Source organism: Hydra vulgaris, chromosome 12 (genome assembly GCF_038396675.1).
Source record: "Hydra vulgaris chromosome 12, alternate assembly HydraT2T_AEP".
In the NCBI taxonomy this organism is placed as follows: Eukaryota; Metazoa; Cnidaria; class Hydrozoa; order Anthoathecata; family Hydridae; genus Hydra; species Hydra vulgaris.
In genome coordinates this window covers 53642501-53656217 of record NC_088931.1, presented here as the reverse complement: position 1 = coordinate 53656217, position 13717 = coordinate 53642501, and positions in this window count along the sequence as shown.

Here is a 13717-nt window from a genome sequence, read left to right as displayed (position 1 = left end):
TCATTTTAAACACTAACAACTTTATGAATTTTTATTAACCCAAAAACATTTAAAACTATGTATAAAACTAACTTTTTTCCGAAACTAATGTAAACTCTAATAACTCAAAAAACTTTAAATAACTCAAAAAACTCTAAATAATTCAAAAACAACAGCAATAACAAAAGCACAAAAGCAAATAATAGACTTAATTATCAACACTCAAACGACTATATATTACCTATTTAGCAAATCATGTACCTACTTATATTAATGTGTATTGAAATAAAATTAAAAAAACTAAAAACTACTTTTTGTTTGCTTTCTTTGCTTTTTTTTGCATTTTGGATTTTTATTCTCATTCTGCCGAAAACCGATAACATTTTTTTGTTTTTTAAAAAAAAAATATAAATAAACTTATTTTAAATAAAAGCATCCATAAATATTAGTAACGCATTAGCGGTTTCTTGATGACAAGACCGTCGGTCTTCTGCAAGTTTTCCGCGTTCTTTGAAGTAATTTCTAATACTTTACAGTTTACATTATATATTTTTTTGTATAACGTAACTTTGTAATTATTATTATTTACTTACTCTGTAAAGATTCTATTATATTTTACGAATTTATAAGGATTAAAGAACAAAAAAATTGAATAAAAATAAAAAAATTAAAAAAAAAATTAAAAAAAAAAAATACTAATCTCCTTCCAAACGATCCAAAACGATAACAACCATTTGAGGACAAAAAGTCACAAAAATAAAAAATTTTGAGTTAATTCCATTTCCACATTCAATATTTAGGAATCTTTCATCTATTTAAACATAAGACTAATCGAAAATTTTTTTTCGTCTAAAAAATAGACAAAGAAAATATTAATTTATGTCGATGTGCAACTACATAGTTGCGCGTCAACAGAAAAAAATAATTCAGTTTTTATCGTTTTCTCAAAATCAATTTACTCTGACTTAGCGCGTTTTGCAAATGGGCTCCTCACTTATAAACTCTTACAAAAATTCCGTTTTTAGGGGAAAAGAAAAACTTTTTAACTATCAAGTTAAGATAAAAGTTAGTGAAAATATATCCTCTGATATATACCCCCCGATATATATCCCCTGATATATACCCCCTGATATATATATCCCCTGATATATACCCCCTGATATATATCCCCTGATTTATAGGTTCTAATATTCGCTCCATATACAAAACGACATGATCTAATACTACAGAAAATAATAGAAAGATTTAAATAAAGAGGTTTAACACTAAATTTTATAAAGTGCGTATTGAGAAAAGAAAAAGTGACGTAATTACTTACGCTGTACAAAAAGGGGAGGAGGAATTAACTTATTGTGTTAAATTATTATGATAATTTACTTTGAAAAAAAAGTGACTTAGAGCAATACAACTTTTATATTGTCTTTAAAGTAAGACAGGATACAAATTTCTGCAAACTTCTATTTTGCTATCAACAAAACTACTCGCAAAACCTTCATAATTAACCAAAGTATTAACTACAGTATAGTTTATACTTTTAGTATGTTTATACTTTTAGTATAATTTATATTTTTAGTATAGTTTATACTTTTAGTATATACTTTCTTTTCTTTTTAGTTTATACTTTCTAGAAAGATTAAAATAACAGATTTAATAAAATTAGTTTTATAAACGCAACAAAAAAGAGAAAAATATTAGAGAAATAGAAGGCCAGAGTTAGAATTATAGATAATAAGTTGTAGAAAGGCGTAAGATCTATAAACAAACGTTTTTTCAAAAATAGTTAAAGAAAACATTTTTAAATTTTGAAAATGATTTAAGAGTTTTTAGTTGGGAAGGGAGATTGTTCCATGCTTGTATGCTTTTATGTTGTATGAATTCATAGCCGTAATGAACACACTGTTAAAAAATTCGCCGTAGATTCAACGGAGAATGTCCGGCAGCAAAGTGACAGCACTTTCTCCGGAAAAAGTCTGTTAAATTCAGGGTTTTGCTAAGTTATAAGTGCATGTTTGCAAAGTTATAAGTGCACGATTGCAAAGTTTAAGTGCATGTATATTTTTTTGGAAAATATTTTTTTTTAGCTTTAAAAAATAATTTTTTTTTAATTTAGGTGCCCCAGGTAGACCTAACGGTCTTGTCACAAAGCACCGCGGAGGTGCATTTAACTAGAAAGTTCACGCCTCCTTCCTTACCGTGACACGAAAATATATCCAAAGCTCGTTTTAAACCTGGATCTCCTGCTTCTAAAGCAAGCGCTCTAACCACTGCGCCACGGCCGCTTTAATTTAATATTTTGCGCAAAAAATTAAAATTAAATTACAGCAATCAATAAGTGTTTTATTTATTATAGCAATCAATAAGTGTTTTATTTTTATTTATTTAAAAAAAAAGTGATTAATTAGTAACAATTCTTAACATTTTTACTTAAGCATATTGTCAGGGCCGTACGGAGCTAATTTTGCGCTTCGGGCAAGAAAAGAAAATTGCGCCCCTCCCCCCATCCTCTCTAAAAAAAAGAAGAAAATTAAACGAAAAAAATGATTTATTGATCACAAAATTTATCACATCAAGTTATAAGTAAAATTTGTCATTAAGGTTGCACAAACTTTAGTTCAATACCACTTTTCTGGTTTTTCTTGAGGCAAGTTCACTAAAGACATCATCAAAATCAATGTTGTTTGCCACTTCATTTTCAATTGAAATTATAGCCAAACTATACAAACGTTCTTGGTCCATTGCTGACCTCAAATAGTTTTTTATGAGCTCAAGTTTACTGAAACTTCTCTCACATGTAGCAACTGTGACTGGTATGGTGAGGAAGATGAAAATAGCAATTGCCGTGTTGGGATAAGCATTGGTCAAAGAATATTTATGAATGAGCTGCAAAATGTCGATCGGGCTAGATTTTTCAAAGTTGTCCATCATTGCGGCAGCTTGATATTTAAAGCTTGCCATTTCTGACTGGAAATCGGAAGAATCTAAATTTGCCTTGTAATTCTGTAAATTTGAGTTAAATTTGCAGCTTTTTTCTTGAGTTTATACACTGAACTTTTAGAGAGTGAAGGCCCACTAAGGAAGTCAAAATAAGAAGATACAATAGACATAGCCTCAAATTGCCACTCAATTTGTGTAATAAAACACAAGGTTGCAGTGAGATCCGAATTCTGTTTCTGCTGTGAGAAGATGAGAGTCATCTTCAGCTTCATAAAGTACCATCCGCTTTACTTTGCGCTTCTTCTTGATTGGAAAGCCACCATCAATTCTACTCTGGTTAGCTTTTTCTGTGGCATCTTTGATAGTGTTGTCCACCCCAACATCTCGAAGATTCTGAATGGAAGCTTTCAATCATTTCATTTTTTTGCGGTCAATTGAAATGGTTTTTGATTAAAGCAGATTGTTTTCCCGGTCAATTAGAGAAAGACTTTGACACCAGAAATCCAACAAACACAAAAAACTGAAATCAATTTGAATGAGAAGTACTTTTGCACTGCTAACTGTGACAGCATTTGTCATGGGATTGTGGATAATGGATTCCAAAACTTGAAGAACGTCTTTGATTTGTCTGTTCAATGGTGTGATTGCTTCTTTTTTGGCAGACTACCTTGTGTCACTGTTTCCCTTTAATGAGATGGTCAACGTTTTCATTAGTTTTTCTTGACGTGGAGCTTGAAAAAAAGTTAAAGATAACTTGAACCTTTCCAAAAAACGTAATTATGAGTTGGGAAACCTCAGCAGCATAAACACCAACAAGATTTAAATTGCGAGCTGTGCATGGAACAAATCTTGCTGACTCGTTAAGAGAATGGATGTGAGTTTTGACGCCATTGTATTTTCTAGACATATTGGCTCCATTGTCACAGCCTTGGCCCCAGCAATTGGAAATGTTTAGACCATCCTTCTCCAATTTTTCAGTTATCTCTGTTGCAAGTGCTTTTCCGGTTTTTTGGTGAGATTCAATAAAGTCCATAAAGCTTTCCTTAATTGTGCAGGTTTCGTCACTGATTTGGACATACCTGATGATCTGAGTCATCTGCTCTTTGTGGGAGGCATCTGGAGTGCAGTCGAACAGAACAGAGTAGTATTTAGCTTCTTTGATGTTTGACAAAATTTCGTTCCTGACTTTCTGCACAAGTAACTCAATCAGCTAATTTTGAATTCGAGGAGAAAATTAGGATGTTGTGATTTTTTTTGCTTTAACGGACGCAATGCATTCAGCCACTAAATGATAATAATGGCTAATCAACTCAATTAAGCTCAGAAAAATGCCACTGTTTTGTTGGCCGATGTCTTCTGTTGTTCCCCGAAGGGCAAGATTGTTCTTGCCCTTCGGGGAACAAAATTGCATCAACAATCACTTTCAAGATGTCTCTCCACTTTCTCATCTCTCCGCTAATAACTCTCTGCAGATCAAATTCCAGGGTCTTTTCTTCCTTGAGGTTTTTTTCAAGAGTTTTCCAATCAGCATCATTGGTGTTCATTGCTGTTTTCATGCTCAGGAATTCTTGGGTTTAGTTTTTTCCAGTCACAAAACCCTTTGAAAATTTCTGAGAAATTTCCAAAGGGTTTTGTCAGCAAAAACAAAATAAAGAATCTTTTTTGTTACTGTACTGCAGCCTAGTGCAAACAAATTTTTCACCATTGGGATGAATTTTTTCATACCATTTTGAGCTGAAGTGTTGCATTCTGTTGTCAAAATTACACAGCGTGTTCAAAATTCTCTTCTGTCTTGCTCTGGCCCATGCTCAATCAAAAAGCATCTTGTTTTGTCCGTTATTTTAGACCATGTTGCTGGATTCCTGTGTTGAAAATTTTCTTCCGAGGCCACTGCAATTTCTGAGATTTGTGAATGAATTTCATCCTCGTCCATTTCAGCTGGGCCTAAAAGCTGGGCATTTCCATATTCCCTTGTTGGTTCTGAATCAGTTGCGCAAAATTCTTCTTGACTTTGGCTGATGAAAATCTTCTCTTCAATTAATTCCAAATGATGATCTGAACTTAAGTCAATTATAGGATCTGTTGAATTGTCATTAACTTTGAATCTGTTGAATTGTCATTAACTTCGATACAAATATCCTCTGAAATAATTTGTTTTTCTACTGAGTTTGTTACCAACCACTTTTTGAAACATTTTTGAAGTTTCTCGTCACTTTCTTGGCGCTGTTTTCTTTTCTTCTTAAATTCAGCACCAGATAATTTTTTGGTTCAATTCATAATAGAATCATAATGTTCAAAAGTTATTAAAATTATGTTAGTGTTAAAGGGCGCTCTTTTGTTAAGTAATTGAGCTTTAATATTTAGGAGTTTGTGTTAAGAGGCTGAATTTTAACTAATTTTCTTATCAACAGCAGCGACGCCGTGAAAATTTGTTTCATAAACTGATTATTGTTTTTTTAATTTATTAAAATTTGCGCCCTCCCAAGATTGGCGCCTCAGGCCGCGGCCCGGTTGGCCCCGCCCTTGGTACGGCCCTGCATATTGTTATATATCAATATTTTTTTTAGATATATACTTTCAATAAGTTTTAAAAAATAGTATACATTATTTAATCATAATTTTTTAAAAAGGCATGCAAAAATATACATTATTAAAAAAAATAAACAAATCATTTCAAACATTTTAATAAGGAAAATTCTTGTTTCTATATTGCCTTTTCCAACCATCTTCTCATATTTATATAAAAGGCATTGCACTGTTGATTATAATTATTATCAGGTGATAAAATATATTCTAGAGTTTCTTCAACAGTCATAGCAGGATTAGTATTTCTTGCGGATTTAAAATTAGATTTTAACACTGAAAAGAACTTTTCAATTGGGCTCAATTCAGGGGAGTATGGTACTAAAAACTTGTGAGTAATATTTTATTTCTCTTAGTAATTGAAGAATTGCAGCTGCTTTATAAAATTTTGCATTATCTACTATGAGAATTTTATTTGGATTTACTGCAAAGAATTGTACTAGTTTGTTGTTGATGAAATCAATAAATGATTGTGTATTGTATGCGCCGCTTTTGTATTGGAAACATTCAACTCCTAAATTGGAAATTAAGTACACGAGGCTAACATTGTGTCCTTTATTTGCAGGAACTGCCAAGTATGCTTTTGTATCTTTTAGAGAATAGCCATATGAGCGCACTGTATGTTTATTTAATCCGGTTTCGTCTAAAAAAAACAAATTTGAATCAGCAATTCTAGCAACTTCTGCCGCAAAAATTGATCTCTGATTTATTCTATCCATGGTGTTTCTTTCTTGAGGAATGATTGCTAATCTTTTTTGTGCCAAATTTAATTTCTTTAATTTACGGGAAACAAACGAGATCGAAACGTTTTTATCATGTTGTTCTAAAATTTGCGTTTGAATTTCTTTTTGAATTACGGGATACAGACCACGAAGTTAAATATTGTCTGTTCAATGTTTGTATTTATAGAATTTTTGATTTTGTTCGTTTCTTTCCTTTTTACTGTAGATGACGTGAAGGGTATATTATTGTCACTATTTTTATAACACGACGAACAGCATTTCGAGTTAAATTACAAGCGTTGAATACTTCCTTCATTAAATATTTTTCACAATTTCTCATTTAAATAATATTTTTAGTTTCTTCTGTAATTGTTTTCCGTACTTTTCTTTCCATTGATATTTAAAATATAAGGGTTAAAATTAATTTTATAAATGCACTTATACCTTTGCAAACGTGCACTTATAACTTTGCAAAACCCTATATTTCAAAAGTCTCAAAAGTATAGGTAAAAGACCGTAGTTTATTGAAAACGGATTTTTTCCGAAACATAACAACAGAAAAAGTCTGAACGGAGTTTTTTTACAGTGCATTTCAATATTGAGGTACAGATAACTTAAGGTTGCAAGCAGATTGCAGAATATAGATACAATTTTCCCTATAATTAGGAAAATTGATAGATGTAAGAGGTAGGTTATTATGATTTTGTTTTTTAACAAATAGGCAATTTGATAGTTGAATAAGGTCACACAATTTAAGGACTTTAGATAAAAAATAGAGTATGCTACAGTTCGAAATAGTATGTTTAAAAATAATTAGTTGTAGTTAGTCTTAAAAAACAAACTGCTTAGATTGTCCGAAACTTGACAAGTATATCTGAGATAATAAATAGCGTGATATATAGTAATGATTAACACAATGACGGATTTTTAGCTATTATGTCAATCCGTCTGCTTAATTTCAATGCTAAGCCTTGAAGATGCTATGCAAAAGATAAATTATGTTTAATGGAGTCCAACTGGATTTATTTTCTTTATATAAAATTTAATTGCTTTTTTTAAACATCATAATACATTTTCTAAAAAAAGTATAAAGACCAGTTTAAGTGGATAGTAAACGTCATAGATATTGGTATTATGATGTGTACCATCCACTAAATATTAGACTGATCTTTATATTTTTGTAAGAAAATGTATTACGAAAAAGTTTTATCTGGATCTGGTCTGTATTCTACCTTAGCAGAGGCAGAATTAAACCCCGTCCTGCAAGTATTGCAGTATTAGCAATTGTTTAGTAGTTTAATGTAAAAATTTTATAACTAGTTTACTTTTTAATTTCATTTTCACGCTTTTTACGTTTACATAACGTTAACACTTTCTCCTCCGCAGGCTTTATGAAGTAAAAAAATAAATTTAATTTAGGCTATATTACTCCATTTCCAAAAACTTATATACTTTTTTAAAATTATTTTTCATAAACAAAGTGGATAAGACAGCTTCTTCCACAAATGAAGATTCTAAGTCTTCAGAGCTAGAACTGTTTTAAAACTCACTGCAATCTTTATATAACCATTCAAGCATTATTTTTCTTCATTTGCACTGTTCATTACTTTTCCACGACTTCATACTGATAACAGTTTAAAATTTGATTTAAATTAAATTTAAAGTTAAGAAAAAAATAAGTCATAAATACTAATTTATGTAAAAAATTATGATAGATAGTTAAGCATATTAGAAAGCCGCTACCAACAGCTTGCGGATAATAAACAACCCAACAAAATCCGAACAGCGGCTTGCGTAAGCTGAATTATTTGAACGTGATGTATTTCCTATAACAAAATTAACTCATTTCCTACTGCAATTGTGGAAAGGAAAGAGTTAATCATTGGAAAAACATCGTGCTCAAACAATTTTTTATACGAAATTTCAACGCCAAAATTAGTGTGGGATTGAAAATAAACCAAGTTAATGTCACCTATTAAGTAGTTTAAAATCTTTTGCGAATGTTATTTAAAAATACGCTTAAGGTCAGTTTCCATCCGTTTTTTTACGGAAACGGGAAAAGTAAGGGAAAAATAATAAAGTGAGCATGTCTATTTTGCTTCTGACAAATTAAAATTTATACCACGCCTGTTCACGTGATTATTTTTCCTTCCCTTTCCCGTTTCTCTAGAAAACAGATGAGTGGAAACTGACCTTAAAACTTTCAATTTGACCAAAATGTATGCGCAACTTATAAATAAATTTGTGTTTTTTTGTTAGGGTTTCAACAGCGTACGTTTTGGTGACGTCAAGTTGTTTGAAGCTGTCCAAATATCAATCCCATAATGTCTTACGTCACTGAAAAAAATCCATTTATAAAACGCAAACTTTACGCTACTGTTGACTTTTATGTCATTTTTATTTTATTTTAACTCTTCATTGTTATCAGAAATGCTTATACCAGACCTGACAGTATACTCCAAACATTTCCTAACATAAATTGGTAAACCACATTTTCTATTTTTACCCTCTATGGAATTTTTATTGAAGTCTGTTAAACTTTTATTCGATTTAGAATTAGTGTTCAACCTCAGTGTTGCATTATGAGTGTTGCACCTTCAGCGTTGCACTAGATTTCAGACATAACACTAAACAAAAATCATTTAGAAATTCTTTTATTTTTAAATGAGAACTTTCATGATTATATAAAACTCAACCATGAAAATTTTTTATCTTTCTTATACAAATATGCAAAGTGATAAAAGAAATTATTCTATTTCATTGGCATCATAATAAAATTTTTTGTTAAGGAGCTCGAAAAAAATTTTATAATGTTTTTGGGCTAGAGCGGAAAGTTGTATCTATATATAAGTAACTTTTGATCAAAATTTTTCCACCTTAGGATAATGTGTACTGTTCAAGCAAGGGGTGCAAAATTTCAAAAAATTTGTAAAACTGCCCTAATTTTTAATTTAGTTTTTTGAAAAACTGTTCCAAAAATGGTGTCACAGCATTTTGTGGTATTGTGCAAAAGTTGCATCTATGTATGGTTAATAACTGGATAACATTTGACGCCCCAAGGTCAAAGTGTTCTGGTAAAGAACCTGAAGTTACCTCAAAATGGACAAATACACCGTCTATTCATTATAAAGCTAAAATTTATCATAAATAAACCTGAATACACCTGAATACTATTATAAGAACTAAGAAATAAGAATTCAAAATTAAAAGCACGAATTTGTGTTTCGTTAGATCTTTAAGTATTAAGCTGTACGTAATTTTAGGCATGATCTTTTACGTAGAGCTAATAAATCCGTCCCATTTGTTTTGACCAGACAATGATCTGATCATAACAGTAAAATTGATTAAGGAAAGCCTTGAAGAATTTAAGTTCTTTGATGTTTTTCTTAATCAATTTTACTGTTCTTTTCGCAGCTTGTGTTTTTCATTGAAACTTTGTAAAAGTCCAATCAATTGGTATTTTTCTCGTCCCAACATGCCCAACCGTCTCAATTGATTCTTGTACTTTTATGACTCTTTTAATGTCAGGGGATCAGGGGATATGTATTCTCTTCTTCTGTATAATCTGCCAAAATTGATCGTTTAAAGCTGCAAATAAAACATCCCCCGGAGATAATTCTTTATTATAAGTAGCTCGAGATGCAATTTCTTTGGCTATTCTGGCATCTTTTGCTGTTTAAGATTAAAGATTTTTACAACAACACATCATGCCTCTTGTTTCCGGAGCAACTTTTTCCCCCGCTTGTTTCCTGTAAAAAGTAGTTCTGTACGATTCACAGACTCCTTGTGGTATCCGAGAATCACTGATATTGATCTTGGTCTTTTATAGTTGGCATGTTCAATCTGCTTGGAAAGCAGCAAACTGTCTTAAACATTTTTTCAGACTGAGCAAACACACAAATTTACGGCAATTCACAAAATCTAACTTCACTAAATTAAACTATGTCTTTTATAAGTTTTGACCTAAATTTAAATTGGATAATAATCTACTTAAGATACTTACTAATATTATTAATTAAAAACTATTAAAATAAAGAAAATTTTTACTTAAATACACAAAAAAAATTATGGAATGATTTTTCCTGAAAGGAAAATATCTATTTAAATTAATGATACTTGTCTGATTACTGTCACAGCAATTAATAACGTTTTGAGGTATATGTACCAAAACACTAACAAGATTTAAAGTAAAAATTAAAAAAAATTAAGTTAATTTCAAAATTTGCATCACTACGAGCCTTGATGTAACACCATATTTCACTATAGGTGGCGTTCTTGGGTCAGCTATATTGGCATTAGCAAGATCCATGGTAACCGTGATAATTTTGATAATAACGTTGTTTTTTTATGTACTTGTACTTTTTATGTACGCAGTCTCAGACTTTTTATTTTGTTCAATTTGTACTATATAGTTTGACATTTAACGAGATTCCAATCGTTTTCGCAACTGCATCTTATGTTTCTTTTTTTACAATTTTTATATTCTTAACTAAAACCATACGTTTCGTAATAAAAATTTGTATGGTTAGTAAAAAAATTAGTTCGTTGATCATAGTGAGCACTTTTCGTTGTTTATTCATAGATTTATATTCGGAATGCGTGGGGCAAAGATTGTTTCAGAATACGTGGAACAAGGGTTAGGGTTATGATTATTTTATAGATTATAAATACTGTATACATACACTTTTATTTATTGTTAATATATTATATTACCTAATTTATCAATACATTTTTATTCATTAAAATGACTAAATAATGTTTATTATGATTTATTGCATGGTTTTATTAAATATATTGGTTTAAACAATATTGGTTTTATTAAATAGCTTCAAATCAAAATTGATAGGTATTTGTATTTTCATCTTTGTATCATTTTTTTTCCTTTTTTTAAAAAACGCGCTGAAATTGGAACTACGTTATCAGGTCTCAGTTTATATTTAAGGACCATAAGTAAGACCATCTACGGCTAGCGATAAGCAACAACGAAAAAATTGTAAACATATATATAGTAAAAACCAGAGGTGTTAGTCCTTGGCCTTGGCCTCAGCTTTGCCTTAACGCCAAAAATAAAAGCCTTTGCCTTGGTCTTGGTCTTTAAACAGTTGGCCTTGATTGTTTTGGCTTTGGCCTTCAAAAAAAAATACAGAAAATTAAAGAACTAAAAGTTTTCATTCTTTATTTTTATGTATTTTTGTTTTCGGGTTTCATATATCGCCAAATAAATCGTTCTATTTCTATGCACCACTCACCTGACCAAGGACTCCAAGGATTCTGTTATTACTATTTTTATGTATTTATTTATTTAGTGCATGAACTGGACTTTTCAACATCATTTCCGCTTGGTCTGCTAATATCATAAATTCAAACTGTTAATCTAATAATCTGTTATTGTTATTGATAACATGAACAGCTTACTTGTGAACATGTGCTACAAAGATGTTAAACTAAAAAGTGATAAACCTGATGAAAAAAATTTGAATTTTATGCGCAAAAAAGTTGAATTTTAGTTAACTATTTCTAATTAGTTTAAGTTAACTAATTTTTATAAAAAGTTTGTAACTAAAAGTTTAACTACTTTTTTTTAGTTTTAGTTAGTAGTTTAGTTAAACTATAATAAAAAAGTTTGTGCCCATCACTGGTAATCAAATCTCTTTCTTACTAGAGAGTTGCCAAATCTTATATATGAATTCGTAAAATTGAGTTAAAAAGTCTTAATCTAAAAAAATTACATTAAAACAAAGCATTTTACAAATAATCTTATAATTTTTTTAAGTACGTTATTTAGAAATATATATTTTTGCGAATATGTGAAAAAAAAAAAATATTCTTCAACGTCGCATTTTTCGTGTCTAAGTGGCATCGCGTTTAATAAAATTATTTTTTATTTAGATATTTAAAACGCTTCAATGTTTCAAAGTTCATAGTTGAATTTTAAATAAATTTGGCATATCGAGTTGATTAACATTTAAGTATTTATTTTGGAAGGTAATAATGGGTATGAAATTATTATATAAATAAATATTTATGATTTCTTTTTCTTGTTAAAAAAAACTTTTTTGTTGCTAATTTTATTCGGTTTTGTAGTATGTATGTTTTTTTTTTAATCAATTTTTTTTTCAAACCAAAATGTAAATTAATTTAAATTTAAAATTTTTTACTCTTTTTTAAAGATATTTTTAAAAGCAAGTTCATAACTTTTAAAGAGTAAATATTTTCCAATTTACATATTTGTATTTTGTCTCATAATATCAAGAATTCAAATCGTGAAGTATAATCATATTATATTCTGTCTATTAGTAAAGCTGATAAATAATATAATCTAGCATTTTGACTATTCGTTATTTTTTTTATTGAAATTAATAAACTTTGTCATACTTTTTATTAAATTATATTTTAAGTACAATTTATTAACACAATTTTTTTTTTTTAATATTCAAGTTTTCATTGTGGATTGAAAATTAGTTTCTAATTCTGCATTGAAAATCGTAAAGTTTCAATAATTAATAGTGGAAATGTAATCAGTATATAATTTGATTAGAACCTATGAAAAAGAGATTTTAGGTCTATAATCACTCTGGTTTTAGCAAAAAATAGGATTTTTTAGGCGACTAATACTTTTACTTTTCAATTGCTAATTTGTTCACATAAATTAGAGATAATTTCAGTTTAGTTTTCTTTTTTTTAAACTTAAGTAACAAAAATCATCGGGTTAGAGTGAGGCTTGAATTCTATGCTTGCCTGAATTTAAGAGATTACATAAGAGATTAGTCAAAATGAATGCAGGTAATATTTTGGTGTTGATGGACTTATCAGATAAGAGCTTTTAGTAGCAAAAGTTGTTTTATGATCAAAAAAGTTTGACAGTTTTTTTCATATAAAACGACGAAAGCTTCTGTTAAATATTAAGTATTTATATTTTTTATTTGTGTAAAAAAAGATGAAAGTCAAACTTACACTCTGCTACCTTAAAGAAGGTTAAAGGGTAACCCTAAAGAAAAACCATATAATGGTATTTTTCTAAAATTATTGTTCTTTTCTTCAGCTTATATTGCATACACTTACAAAAAATATGATACAATGCAGCTATTATAATTATTATATGCATTGTATAATGATGCTGTCAGTAAATATATGAAACCATTTTTTTTAATAATGAATAAGGTAAAAGTTGCATATAAAAGATTATTAATTACTGATTTTTTTTACTTTAATGTTTTTTTACTTGTCTTATTATTTTAATTATTTATTTCTTTGGTTTTTTTGTGGTTTATTTATTAGTTAAATTATACTAAATAATGTTTATTTGAAATGTGTTTCTGCTTTAAACTTTTTTTGCTGGCATAAATCCATATAGTATTTTTAGAAATAGAAGAAAACAAAAAATAATGAAAAAAATAGTTACTGCCCCAGCCCAAATGCTTAGGTGATGTAGAGGCACTCGCTTGCATGTTTTACCTAGACAGTCAGTCAGTGTATGTATTATGGATGTTTTACCTAGA